The sequence below is a fragment of the Episyrphus balteatus genome, chromosome 2, assembly GCF_945859705.1.
Source record: "Episyrphus balteatus chromosome 2, idEpiBalt1.1, whole genome shotgun sequence".
NCBI lineage: Eukaryota > Metazoa > Arthropoda > Insecta > Diptera > Syrphidae > Episyrphus > Episyrphus balteatus.
In genome coordinates, this window is record NC_079135.1 from 51,736,476 (window position 1) to 51,750,442 (window position 13,967).

The 13,967-nt window shown below is 34.0% G+C and overlaps 1 protein-coding gene across 1 annotated transcript in view; it reads right to left on the reverse strand.

The window, feature by feature from the left end:
- Positions 1 to 13,324, reverse strand: part of LOC129912341 (protein trachealess) — an 81,350-nt gene extending 68,026 nt beyond the window's left edge. The window contains exon 1 of the mRNA XM_055990555.1: positions 13,075 to 13,324. The gene's annotated coding sequence lies outside the window, so the exon portion shown is untranslated. The remainder of the gene's footprint in view (positions 1 to 13,074) is intronic.
- Between the last annotated feature and the right edge of the window lie 643 nt (positions 13,325 to 13,967).

Here is a 13,967-nt window from a genome sequence, read left to right on the forward strand (position 1 = left end):
CATGCATTTTTTGGGCACCACTAGTGTAACTTCTCACCCTGTCGTCTAATCTTCATCTGAAGAAAATGTGCCGGTAGATATGCAAAAATTGAGCATTTTTCTCCTTTACGCGTTTCTTAATATTGAAAGGAACATCGCTTTTTTTAGCTGTTAATTCTTACCCCTGTTACATTTAGCCCCACTCTCCCCTATACGGATAGCAATGTTAGCTTACAACTAACATTCAACAAAACTGAAAATTAATTTTTCTTTCAAAATATACTTTTCTAATAGATTGAAGAAAATTTAATTTTGTTAGGGCTTTTAAAAGTTGATCCAAACAATGTTCCAAATTTTTGGACTTTTAAGTTGAATATTTCGAAATTTAGGGGCCAAAAACAAAAAAAAAACTAGCTTCTTCTAGTTTTTAATTTTTTTTTTTTTTTCAAATTTCAAAAAGTGTTTTAGCAATTGCTCCAAAAAATTGAAGTCGTAAAATTTGTATTTTTTTTTGAGATATCGATATCCAATTTTAATTTTCCAAATTTTGTTTTCAGTGTTGCCTGAAAATTTTTCAGTCAAGGAGCCCATTTGAAAAATCTTGGAGCCAAAAATAGCCGCTTTTAAAAATCGTATTTTTCGACTTTTGATTTTTTTAAGTTTTCAGATAACTTTTGCTTATCAGACTTCTCATTTTGTCTGGAGGCTAACTTCACACACTCCAATCCAGAGTCAAAAAATATCGTTTTTAAAAATTTAATTGAAAATTGACTGAGGAAAAAACATTATTTCTGAGCTTACGAAGTCAATGTTTATTATCAAAACTATATCATTTATACAATGCGAATAGGTCTAGTTGTCATCTTTCTAAAATAGGTCAAAATTGTAGATCGGTTGACAATTGAACACTCTAAATGAATGAAATGCAATGGCTGCAAGGCGAAAGTTTTTTTGCCAGATTTAAATCCCAGATTTTGGGGTATATTAAAAAAACAATAGCAGTGTTCTTATGTTCAAGTGAAACCTGAAACCTTAATTATCTTATATTAATTTACTTAAAGTAATATAAGAAAGAGAAAGTCTTTGATAAAAAAATTTTAACTTAGCGTTTTTTCCGCCTCAGTGCAATGTTTTATTTTGAACCATTGCTTCACTCATGATAAAAACCTGGTGATTGTTATATGATTTATTTTTTTATTTCCGCGTGGTACGTTCACTTTGAGGGGGCGAAAACAAATTTATTTACCAATAAAAAGATTTAAGGCCAGTTTTTAGAACTGATCTTAAAAAATTGTCATATACTACTGAATAGATTACTCGTGCTCTCTTCATTTTCTTTCACGAGAGGATTGATAGAAAACTTAATATCTTAAGTTCCATTTAAGCGAACCGCACTAAAATTCAAAACATTAACAGTTCAAATTCTAAAGAAACTTTGCAAACTGATTTTCTTCACAGAAATAATGCTTTCAGGTTTACGATAAATTAAAGAACAAAAACAATTTTCATTAAGTGGAAACTTATCTTAGATTCTTACAAACAAAATAAAAAAATAATACAATTTTAATGATGTTGAATTAAATTGCGTTGTTCCTATCATATTAACAAAGTAGATACCTGGCGAACATAGAATATGAGTATTTTAAAACGAAAAGCAACTACAAGTGCCTACTTCATGATCGTGGTTTTAAAAGAACAAGAAAAAACTCATATAAAAAGTTCTCCCTGAACAAAAAGTGAGATGAATATTGTAAAGCGTGAATTGGCTTTGTTTTCAGTGTTGCCTGAAAATTTTTCAGTCAAGGAGCCCATTTGAAAAATCTTGGAGCCAAAAATAGCCGCTTTTAAAAATCGTATTTTTCGACTTTTGATTTTTTTAAGTTTTCAGATAACTTTTGCTTATCAGACTTCTCATTTTGTCTGGAGGCTAACTTCACACACTCCAATCCAGAGTCAAAAAATATCGTTTTTAAAAATTTAATTGAAAATTGACTGAGGAAAAAACATTATTTCTGAGCTTACGAAGTCAATGTTTATTATAAAAACTATATCATTTATACAATGCGAATAGGTCTAGTTGTCATCTTTCTAAAATAGGTCAAAATTGTAGATCGGTTGACAATTGAACACTCTAAATGAATGAAATGCAATGGCTGCAAGGCGAAAGTTTTTTTGCCAGATTTAAATCCCAGATTTTGGGGTATATTAAAAAAACAATAGCAGTGTTCTTATGTTCAAGTGAAACCTGAAACCTTAATTATCTTATATTAATTTACTTAAAGTAATATAAGAAAGAGAAAGTCTTTGATAAAAAAATTTTAACTTAGCGTGCTATCCTGTCGGTGAAATCCTTTTCATTCAAACTTGAGGCAAGAAAAACAAAATAGTTTTGCCTTTTATGAAAACATTGAAAGTCTTCATAAGATTCACTCATATAAATATGCAACCAGAATTAATTGTTAATGGAAAATGCTTCAATTCGCCGATTAGCGCAAAATACCGCAACTCTCGGCGAATAACAATCTGAAAATCCATCCGATGACTAATAATTATGTTCGTGAAACAGATTGCCTTCAATTTGACCGGGCATATAAAGTGGTGTTGCATAATACAGTCGCCGATCGCGCAAAGGCGCGTCCACCAAAGTCCATCATTGCTTCTGGCAAAGCTACTTACTTGCATCCACATCCACACGAGGCGGCACAAAGTCACAGCTCACATCAGCCATAGTCCGGCCAAATGTAATGCACTCTGCATATCAATTATGCGACAGAGCCACTGCCTCAATGACGACGAACACAACGACGACGACGTCACTGCTACACGCATGTCTCATTCATCGCAAGCGTGTGCGCCAGTGCACTCCGACTGTGAGTAAATATATCCTTCATCATCATCGTCCTACCTACCATTACCTCTAGGCTGTGAACGTGAACAAATCAAAAGAAAAAGTTCCAAACCAGCCGGTCCGGCCGGCCGGCGAAGGCGGAAGAACTTGATGCATGTTCCACGAGCGTAGATTACTCCTCGATGCGGTTCGGGCAACCCTTGGACGTGGACATGAGGCTATGAGGATAGAATTTTGATTCCGAATTAAAGTTGAGGCTGAAGATGCGAAGAAGTTCCAGGATGAGCACACAATTGCCGCCACGCCGTAGAACTTTTGATTATGCATTCAACGCAGCGATGTGTACTTCTGCACTTTTAGTATGTGCGACTGAAATTAGCCCACAGCCGCCGTCACTTTTGCTAATGCAGTTGAACCGTGATTGCTCCTTGTTTCAATTAAATTTGCACTGTTCCGCTATCCACACCGCACTTTGTCCAAATTGGCAGACCCAGACGACGTTGTCCTGCGGGCTGCGGAAGAAACCATCTGCTTTGCGGAATATTGAAGTGCGCTCGTCAGCGCAGCCCGCAAAATGAGATTCTGGCTCCAGGGTGTGTGAACATGGAAATTGCCATCACTTATGTGGGTGGATGATGGTTGGCGGCGGCAACGATTAAAGTTTGAGCTTTGTGTTTGGAATTGAAGGGATGTTGAATGAAGTAGATTGCATGACTGTGTGACTCCTCTTAAAAAGTTTTCAATCAGTTTTTCGTTGCATTTCATTAATTTATCTTAAAATTTGTTGCTGATTTAATGGTAGGAACAAAGCAGTGGAACATGAGAATAACAAGATTTATGAGTATGAGTATATTACTTTAAAAAAAATTAATTTGATTAAAAATAAAGAAGTTTATTATAATAATTGACGGTGACAGACAGTAGTTTTAAATTTTAATTTAGCATTAGGCTCAATTTATTTGGTTAGTTTAAAAACTTTGATCAGGTTTTTGAGGTAAGTTTGACTAAGGTTCTGAGTTAAAAAATTCTTTTTCTTGTGAGATAAATGTCTAAACAAAAAAACGGGTTGCTTAGAGGTATATTTTCATAGCGTGATTTTTATTTTTTTTTTTATAAAAAAAGTTAATTTTATACGTACATATGTACAACTGTACATATTTGTACAAAAAGTTATTTTCCGAGGGATTTTCAATCTCGAAAGTACATAGTACAAGTTCGATTATTTTCTAAGGAAAAGAAAAAGATTTCTCAACCCACAAAACCTTTAAAAAAATGTTACACATACACCACAGTGACCGAGTAAAACTAAATTTTTAAATTCACTCAAAATTTGCTGCCCCCATAAAAAAAAACACGAGTAGGAACACGAGTAGAAACATTATATGTATGTTTCTTATATTTTAGATGACAAAGTAATGATTCCGTTGCCTTGGCAAAATGTCAAACTAACACTCTGAATTTCAGTTATGTCAGAACATTCCATTATTTAATATTTTTACAAAAGACTTCTTCTTTAAACTCTGTCGGGCACGTGGCGTAATGTAACTTAAGACTAACTGTACTTAACTTTATATAGTTATGTATAAGAAAAAAGAGTTTCTTAAGAGCAAATTTTTTAGTGGCTTCGGTTCCGACTAACTTAGGCCAGCCATTCACGACACAAAATAACGGCGCAAATTGGAGTTTGAACAATTTTTGTGTGTTTTGAATAGGCTGGATTGTGCAGTTAACTGTGTAAAAATCAAAATAATTTTGATATATGTATGCTCGGGTTTGTGATATCAATTTGCGCAGTTATTATGTGTCGCGAATAGTTGGCCTTACTGAGAAAAAAAAAATTAAATAAATAATTTTTATATTAAATGTAAATATTTCCTTTGAATTTTGACATTTTTTCTCTTTTAAGCCACTTTTTGTATAAATTACCCTTATATTTAAGCAATATGTCCCTTTCTCCCGAACGATTTTCGATATTTTTTATTCTTCTTCTTCTTCTTCTTCTTCTCCATTATCGACGATAGTCATGATCTCGGATGGGGTCACAACTCTCCCACTCTACTGCTTCACACTACGGCTCCGCATGTGGGGTTCGCCGGGTTGACCTCAGGAAACGTCGGCAGGCTTCTCGATTTTGAATTGTTCCATGTCTAAGGCCAACTGAATGCAGTTGTCGTTGCATTTGTCTTCTCCATGAGTTCTTAGGCCTGCCTCTTCTTCGCGATTGCGTTGGAACGTCGTATGCGATCGCCTTTTGAACTGGGTTCTCAGGGTTTCTTCTTTGTACATGACAGTACCAGCTTAAACGGTCATGCTGTATTTTATCCAAGACGGTATTTTTGACGTGAAGACTTCCTCGGATTTTCTTGCTTCTTATTCGATCAAGCTTTGTTACTCCTGCTGTCATACGAAGCATCTTCATCTCTGCTGCTGTCAGTTTACTCTCATACGTTTTGTACATTGTCCAACATTGTGAACCGTATGTAAGTGCTGGGCGAACAACTGCAGTATAGAGCTTTCCTTTTAGTTTAGGGGGCATTTTCCGGTCACAGAAGATGGCAGAGTTTTCGCGCCACTTCATCCACCCTACACTTATGCGGTGGTTGATGTCGTCATCGCAAGAAGCTTGGTTGTTGATCATAGATCCAAGGTATTTGAACTTTTCGCACTTGGGAAGTATTGTGCCATTCAGGTAAATGTCCGGAATAGGGCCGTCTGGGTCAGAAAATGGACAGCAGAGATATTCTGTCTTTTTCGCACTTATCCGGTACCCACTTCCCTCCAGAACATCCACCCATACATCAAGTGCTCGCTGCAGGGATGTTGGATCTTCACTTATGATGGCGCCATCATCAGCAAAGAATAACTGACTCACTTTCGGATCCGTCACTTTTTCTTCAAGCAGAAAGTCAAGGACGGTAATAAAGAGCAAAGGACTCAGGACGCTTCCCTGGTGCACACCGACTTTAATTGGGAACTCTTCGGTGACTCCTGCGGGGCATTTTACCTTCGTTTTTACTTCCTCGTACATGTCCTTGATCATCCGCACGTAGATTTCCGGAACCCCTCGCTGTCTCAGGGACACCCATATCAGATCTCGTGGTTGTCTATCGAATGCCTTTTCGAAATCAACCAGCACAATATGCAAATCCCTCGAGGAATCACGGTGTTTTTCCATTCGGATTCTTAAACTCTGTATGGCATCTGTGGTTGATTTACCCGAGACAAACCCGCACTGGTCATCAGACAGCCGTATTATTTTTCGTAGTCGGCCGTCCAAAATCCGCTCAACGATCTTCATGGTGTGTGACATCAGCTTAATCGATCGGTAGTTATCACAGTTTCGTGTGTCCCCCTTTCCTTTGTAGATTGGGAGAAGGAAACTTTCTCTCCACTGATTTGGCATTTGGTCACCGCTAATGAGTTTGGAGATGAGAATCGTGAGCCATTTACACCCAATGTCTCCCATCTTCTTCCAGAACGCAGAGGGTATTTCGTCTGGACCAATCGCCTTTCCTTTCTTGGAGTTTTTCACCGCCACGCTAACTTCTTCGACTGTAAGGTCGGGTACTTCTTCTAAATTAGGTTCGGCTGTTGGAAAGTAAATCCTGGGAAATTGCTCATTTAGGAGTTCATCACAATACTGTCGCCACCTGTGGAGAATTTTGTCGTCATTCACAAGTAGTAGGCCTTGAGCATCGTTAATGAACTTTGGTGAACGTATTTCCTGAGCATTCCTTCTCCTTTGAGCGGCAATTTTGAAGATAGCTGCACCCTTGTTCATCTTGGCATGTCGCAGTTCCTGGAGAGCCTGGTTTGCATCAGCAGCTGGATCAGATATTTCCCCAAGCTCGCGATACATGCTTTCCGTACTCTCTGCCTTATGCTGGGCGCATTTCTTCTTTGCTTCCTTCTTGTAGCGCTTGTAGTCCACTTCGAGTCGTGCTTTTTCATCTCTATTATGAGAGGGGCATTTGGACCAAGCTTGGAAAGCGGTCTTTTTCCTTGATATCACTGCTTTGACTTCATCGCTCCACCACCATGTTTCTTTTTCCCGTTGGTAGTTTCCTTTAGATGTTCCTAGCAGTGACCTCGCCTTCACCAAGCAAGTTCTTTGCAGAGAGTCCCACATATTTTGTACTCTGCACTCTTCGTTTTCTAATCTGCTGATGGTCTCGCACAGATAATTTCTCATTTTTTTATTAAAAAAATAAATCAAAAGAAAAACGAAAAATTTGTTATCTCCTCTACACGAAAAAATGACTCCTTTCATTGATTAAGAGCCATTTCACAACCTGTAAAAAAAATTATATTTTCAAAAAAATTCAAAATTTCAAAAAAAAAAACTCACTAACTAGTTTTCAAGAAATTGAATTTAAGAAAATCAAATTCAATTCTCAGAAATAGTGCGTCCGAAATTCTTGCCATAGTCTGTCTGAAAGACTTTTTAAAATTTTGTAGTTTTTTTTTTATTAAATAAGAACAGTTATTAATATCAAGATCGAGCACCTTTTTCACATTAATTAAGAAAAATCTCAAGCTTTTATACTGTTTTTTATAAAGAAAATGTAAACTCTTATTCTGTCCGCTATTTTGAAGCCGCCCTCCATTTTGAGTTTTTCCGAATTATATACTTCAGTGCACTAAATTTCATGGCATTTCATTAAGGAAAGGCCATGCAAATGATTTTTGACGGACCATATACTGTACGCTAAAGGGATTTTCTTCAAATTTGGTAGTTCGAGTAGTGAGGCGGCTTAGCATCTAAATCGTGCACTTTGTGATAAAAGCATGAAATTTATATCATGGGTATTACTCAATATTAGAGTTATTTTGAGATATTGGGCCACTTTGTATTCCATCCAGGAGCGTAGATACAAGAGATTTTCTGTGTTGCACCCGCATTGTTGCATATCATAGTATAGCTGATGAAACCTTTTTATTAATATAATACATGATTTCGAGGTAATTTTTAACGCCCGATCGAATAAAACCAATAGCAATATGCCTGGACCGTCATGTAAAAAGTTATTGCACTTTTTATAAATTGTCTTTTACTCAAACAGCAAGATTCAGAATATTACCAAGTACTCCTTGAAAAAAAGTGGTAGGTTGATAAAATTTAGTGTGGACTTTTCATATACCATAGAAAAAAATAATAAAATATGTCCATCAAAAAATTTCAGGTCAAAGGGTGTTTTTTTTTAGCGAGAAAGAACACTTTTGAAATGGTACCATTGCAACACATGGAAAATTTATGAATTTTTTTGAACCGCATATATATTTTATACATCGTATGAGAATCAAAAATAATCAAAAAATGAATTATATTTACCATGGAACATTGAATTTTCATGCAAAACTTAAATTGCTTGCTTTTATTTTTTTTTGAATTTTCATACAAATTAATGTTTTGAAGGAGTGAGGTGCAAAAGTAAAAGTATGAAAAATAATTGTGCAGTTTGTGACAAAGGGATCAAATTACCTAACAGGATTGTTAGTACAATATATAACCCTCATTTAAAGATATTGGGCCACTTAATATTTTACCTTTAACCCTTAACTATAGTGGTGGGTCCAGGGGACCCACATCTACTTTTAAAAAGTTAATAAAAACCGTTGAAAATGAATTTTCTCTTTTTTTTTTTTTATTTTTTTATTTTTTTTTAAATTGTTATCTTTTGATGCTTAAAAACAAAATTTATAAAAAAATTCAATTTTGTATTTTATTTTATCATTTCAAAACACCACAAATTTTCACCACTATAGTTAAGGGTTAAAGATGTTTATAACGATGCACAGAAAGCAATTTAAATGAAGTTTTGTGAAATTTGTGATTATTAGATGGCTCATGTACATCCTCATAGGTGAAATATTAAAAGGCCCAATATCTTAAAATGAGGGTTACATATTGTACTAACAATCCTATTAATTTGATCCTTTTATCACAAACTGCACAATTATTTTTCATACTTTTACTTTTGCACCTCACTCCTTCAAAACATTTATTTGTATGAAAATTCAATAAAAAATAAAAGCAAGCAATTTAAGTTTTGCATGAAAATTCAATGTTCCATGGTAAATATAATTCATTTTTTGATTATTTTTGATTCTTATACGATGTATAAAATATATATGCGGTTCAAAAAAATGCAAAAATTTTCCATGTGCTGCAATGGTACCATTTCAAAAGTGTTCTTTCTCGCTAAAAAAAACACCCTTTGACCTGAAATTTTTTGATGAACATATTTTATTATTTTTTTCTATGGTATATGAAACGTCCACACGAAATTTTATCAACCTACCACTTTTTTTCAAGGAGTACTTGATAATATTTTGACTCTTGCTCTTTGAGTAAAAGACAATTCATAAAGAGTCCAATAACTTTTTACATGATGGTCGAGACATTTTGGTATTGATTTTATTCGATCGGGCGTTAGAAAATACCTCGAAATCATGTATCATATTAATACAATATTTCATTGCCTATACTACGATATGCAACAAATCGAGTGCAACACAGAAAAAGTCTTGTATCTACCCTTCCGAATGGAATACAAGGTGGCCCAATATCTCAAAATAACTCTTAAATTGAGTACTACCAACGATGTTAATTTCATGCTTTTATCACAAAGTGCACGATTGAACTCTTTTTTAATGCTAAGCCGCCTCACTAGAGGAAAAATAGATTTTTTTTGGTCAAAAGTGACTTCCACGATTTTGGTTCCAATTTCTTGTGAATATAGTGGTAGAAAGAGATTTTTTTTGATACAAATAAAATTTGAACCGTTATAAACGAAACCTGCCATAGACTGGATTTTTTGGTTTTTGGATATCTCTTACATGAAAAATTCTATTTCAATGAAAATTTTAGTATACACACAAACACATTCATGCTAGCGTTAAGATAAACCTATTATAAACATTTTACAAAATTTTCAAACGTACACATTTTTTGGATTTTTTTTTAAATACATATTTAAATTTTTAGCTGGCCATTTTCTGAAAATGGTTTGATGATGATGCCCACATTTAGGGCAAAATTTTGTTAAATGAAAACAATTTTTTTTGTTATTTATGATTTTTTTTGAAAATGTATTCATTGCAATTGCTTTGAATATGACGTCTGCAAAGTTTAATCAAAATCATTCGAGTCGTTTTCAAGTATTTTACTATAACTAGAAAAAATTTTTGTGCAAAACGAATTTTTGTTTTTTGAAAATCGTTGGAAATGTTTTGAATAAAATTGTATTTACAAATTTCTAAAAATGTTAAAGAAAAAATTGCTCCCTTCAATGAGCTTTAATTTTGTGGAACATGATTTTGTTTTGTTTTTCTTAATTCGATAGGTTTAAAACTAATAAAGTAATAGAGACACCAATAAGGGAAAAGGGACCTTTAAAAAGTTAGCTTGAATGTCATATAGTATCGACATTTGACTTTTAATAAGTTTTTTTCACCTACAGTCCATGATCAATTACACTGGTCAACAAGTTTTTGCCACAAGAACCAAAATATACTTTTCTAGAGGTTTTTGGGTTGCTAAACTCGAATCCGCAATCAGAAAAATTCTATTAGCCTTCGTTCTTGAAATATTACCGTTATAAAATGCAAAAAAAACCTATAGAAAAGTATATCTTTGTTCTTATGACAAAAAAAAGGTCAATTTTGTTGACCAGTATTATAGATACAAACAACTTTGTCCATTTTTGTGTGTCCACATTACTTGGGATTTGTATATAATGTCTAAACTACAACGTTTAAAACTTATATTCGAATATTAAAATGGAATGGAATAAATTTCTTCTATAGATACTCGTATGTTGAGAGCCTTATCATTACATTATTTGTATTGTGAAAGGAAAACGAAAGAAACTCGTATCAACAGAAAACAGTTATTAATAAATAACGTTTCATATAGCTATAATTTTATAAGCACAATATGCAGACAAACTAAATGCAAAACATCATTGCTAATAATAATTTATACGATCCCCACTGCACCTGATTGTCTATATCTGCCTGCACACATATTTCTGCAATAAAATAGAAGATCTACACGCATAAGCTCTTCAAAGAAATGCCGGCATTGGCGGTGATTCTTTATCTTTGATTGGCCCATGTCCACCATAACTGAATGCCTTCATATTCTGTCTTCAAGATTGACTCTCAATCTCCATGCGATGATACAGGGGGAAGCCCTTACTGGCCAAGTGCAATCAGTGTCTATCAGAATTTCAATTACATCGATAGCGTTACCCATCGCATAATTACTATAATCACCTGAATTATTACCTGAAAATACAAGAAAAGAAACAAAACAACAATCCTTGATGATTTCTTTCATTCGGCGCGGTTCAGTGTTGAAACACTTGCCATTTTGTAGCCCGTCAAGCCATTAAACATAAAACACCCTCCTTCCCCCCTCTCCTTGGACGATCCATGTCGTTCCATTCCACCGCTATATGGATATGATGAAAAGGGTGAAATAAGGAAAAAAATGGCTGCACATTGCGTCTTCCCGCCGCCACGCCGATCACGTTCGAAAATAAATTGTTAAAATTATGCTGGGTACTACTATGCTATCTTGTGGGGTCCCAATCGGCGTAGACGTAAGGGGTTTATCATTGAAGTGCCGCATGGGAAATATTGCAACGGCTGACGAAGATGCCCTTTTGGTTTGACCGTCTGTCTGAGGACCGCACCGCATCAAGCAACTTCAGCATCCCAAAGATTACGGGAATTTTCTTCTTAATGTGCTAGATGAATTATTCTTCAGTTTTCTGTTGCAAATTATTATTGTTTTTCATTTTTGCTTCCCTACTTTTGGTAGTGGAATGAAAAGTTGGGACCGATCGTCTACCCAAGCTCAACGGGTAATACAATGCAACTTTAGATTGATGCGAAGCTAAGGTGTAATTTCGACAAATAAATTTATACTTGATTTGAGTTGCAATTTATGTACCCACGTAGTTGGTATGGAATGGAACAGTGAAATACAAATTGAAATAGGAACATTTGAATTTATTACTACGCCTCCGACACAATGCGGGCAAAGGCGAAAGGAGTATTTATATTTATTTATTTATAACTCATATTTTAAATTAATTTGGATGTTTAAGAAAAAAATTCCTGAACTCGACAAAGTTGATTTGAAGTACATCTTTGACAACTGATTTATTTGGCATAATTTTATGTAATTTTTGTTACCTTTTGAAGTTATTGATGATAGTGCTGAGGCTGCTATTGCTATAGGTGCTTTCAATAACTTTGCTCTTCCGCTGAGCATAGAACAGTAGTGATTGCTCTTCAATATAGCTGCTCACTGCTCAGTCCTCAGCCTTAAAAATTCCAACCCAATCGAATTTTATGTGTTGTTTTTTTATATACAATGATGAATATGAAGCGATCAAGTGAACAGTAAAAACAGTAATAATGTTCTATACTCTTAAGGATTTCACTGCTTTTTTAAGCAAAACTGCTTTCTTTTCCTTGCAACTTCACTGTTATGCATTGAAAATGTTCTTGGCTATTTAAAAGTTTCACAGCTTTTTTCAGCTGAGTTCTTCATATTTAATGATTTAACCTCCCGATGTCAACAGGGGTGCTATACCACCCCAGCCTTGATTTTTATTTCTTTCTTTTTTTCGACAATTAGATATTATTTTTTTTATGAATTATCAATTTTCTTTATTTTTTAAAGACTTTGAAGTTTTATGGTTGACTAAATAATTTGTATTATACCTAAAAGTATTTTTTATAATTTAATGCTTGCACCCATAATATATGCGTTGTTATCGGAAGGTTTATTAACTATGAAAAAAGCAGAGATGCATTGGAACGAAACAGAGAAGTTCAATTTGAAATACAATTGTGTCAGGTATTCAAAGAGTTATTTCTTATTAGAAAAATTAAAAAATGGTCACTTTCCCTTTAAATATTTTATATTTCATATTTTCAATTATATTTTAAATCTGGAAAAAAACTTAGGCCCATTTGCTGAAACGGAACTTAAATATTTAAGTAAAACATAAAGGACTATGTTCCACATATCGGTTTGCACGAACTTAAAAGTAGCCCCTAAATCTGACTAAGTTTAAAATAATTTGGGAGGAGGAAATAGTAGATCATAAGGGATTTATGTTTTACTTAAGCAATTTTAATTGAGAAAAAAAGAAATAACAACCCTTAAAAAATGATTTTGGGTGTGTAATAAACAATAATTATCTGTTTAAGAATGGTAAACTTACTTTCACACGTTTTAACCATTAGCCGATCGTACAATTTGCCGCACAAATTCGTATGAAAGTTTTGACAATTTTATTGTTAAAAGTCCCACACACAATACACACACACACAATACACACACACACAATGACACACAAATACAAGCACAAAAATAATCCTTCAAATGAATAATTTGTTTTTATTAAATTAAACACTGTTTTACTGCCGCTTTCAATATTTTTCACTTTTTATGCGATATAAATAGCAAATTTGTTTGATTATTTCCGATAAATTGTTCAAAAATTAATTAAATTAACTGACGTTTGAGTCGATTTGACATTTTAATTTGAAACTCTCAGCGATTTCTCGCATGAAAGTGAATAATTTCTAGGTTGAACCTAAATATTTTTTAGCAACTTAGAATAAACTAAGTAAAACATAAGTGCTATGTTCCACCTAGCTAAGATTCAAATTTATGATCCGTATGAGCAAATGGGCCTTAATGAATAATTTGAATTTGCTATTTTGAAATGCTCATTTTATACGCTTCTCACTGATATCACTACTCTCTAAAAATCGGTCTTAAGCAATTGATGACTAGAAGAAAAAAAAACACAACTGCCAAATTTTGTCTGATAAACTAAAAGGGTATTCTATAGTAACAAACGGGACAATGATGTGCCAATATTTTGGAAATTTTTCAAATTGTCGAGTTCATGAAACTGTTCCAGAAATCTTAAAAGACGTTGAGGTAAGTGAAAATATATTCAAAAGCTGTCGAGATATGTTAGAAGATTTGTCTCACTCTTATCGACTTGAGTTGAATAGAACATCACTAAAGTAGAAAAAATGTTGACTGAAAATGAGTATGTTAAATAGAGATATCCGAATCAATTCTTTGGGGAGGAATTGCTTG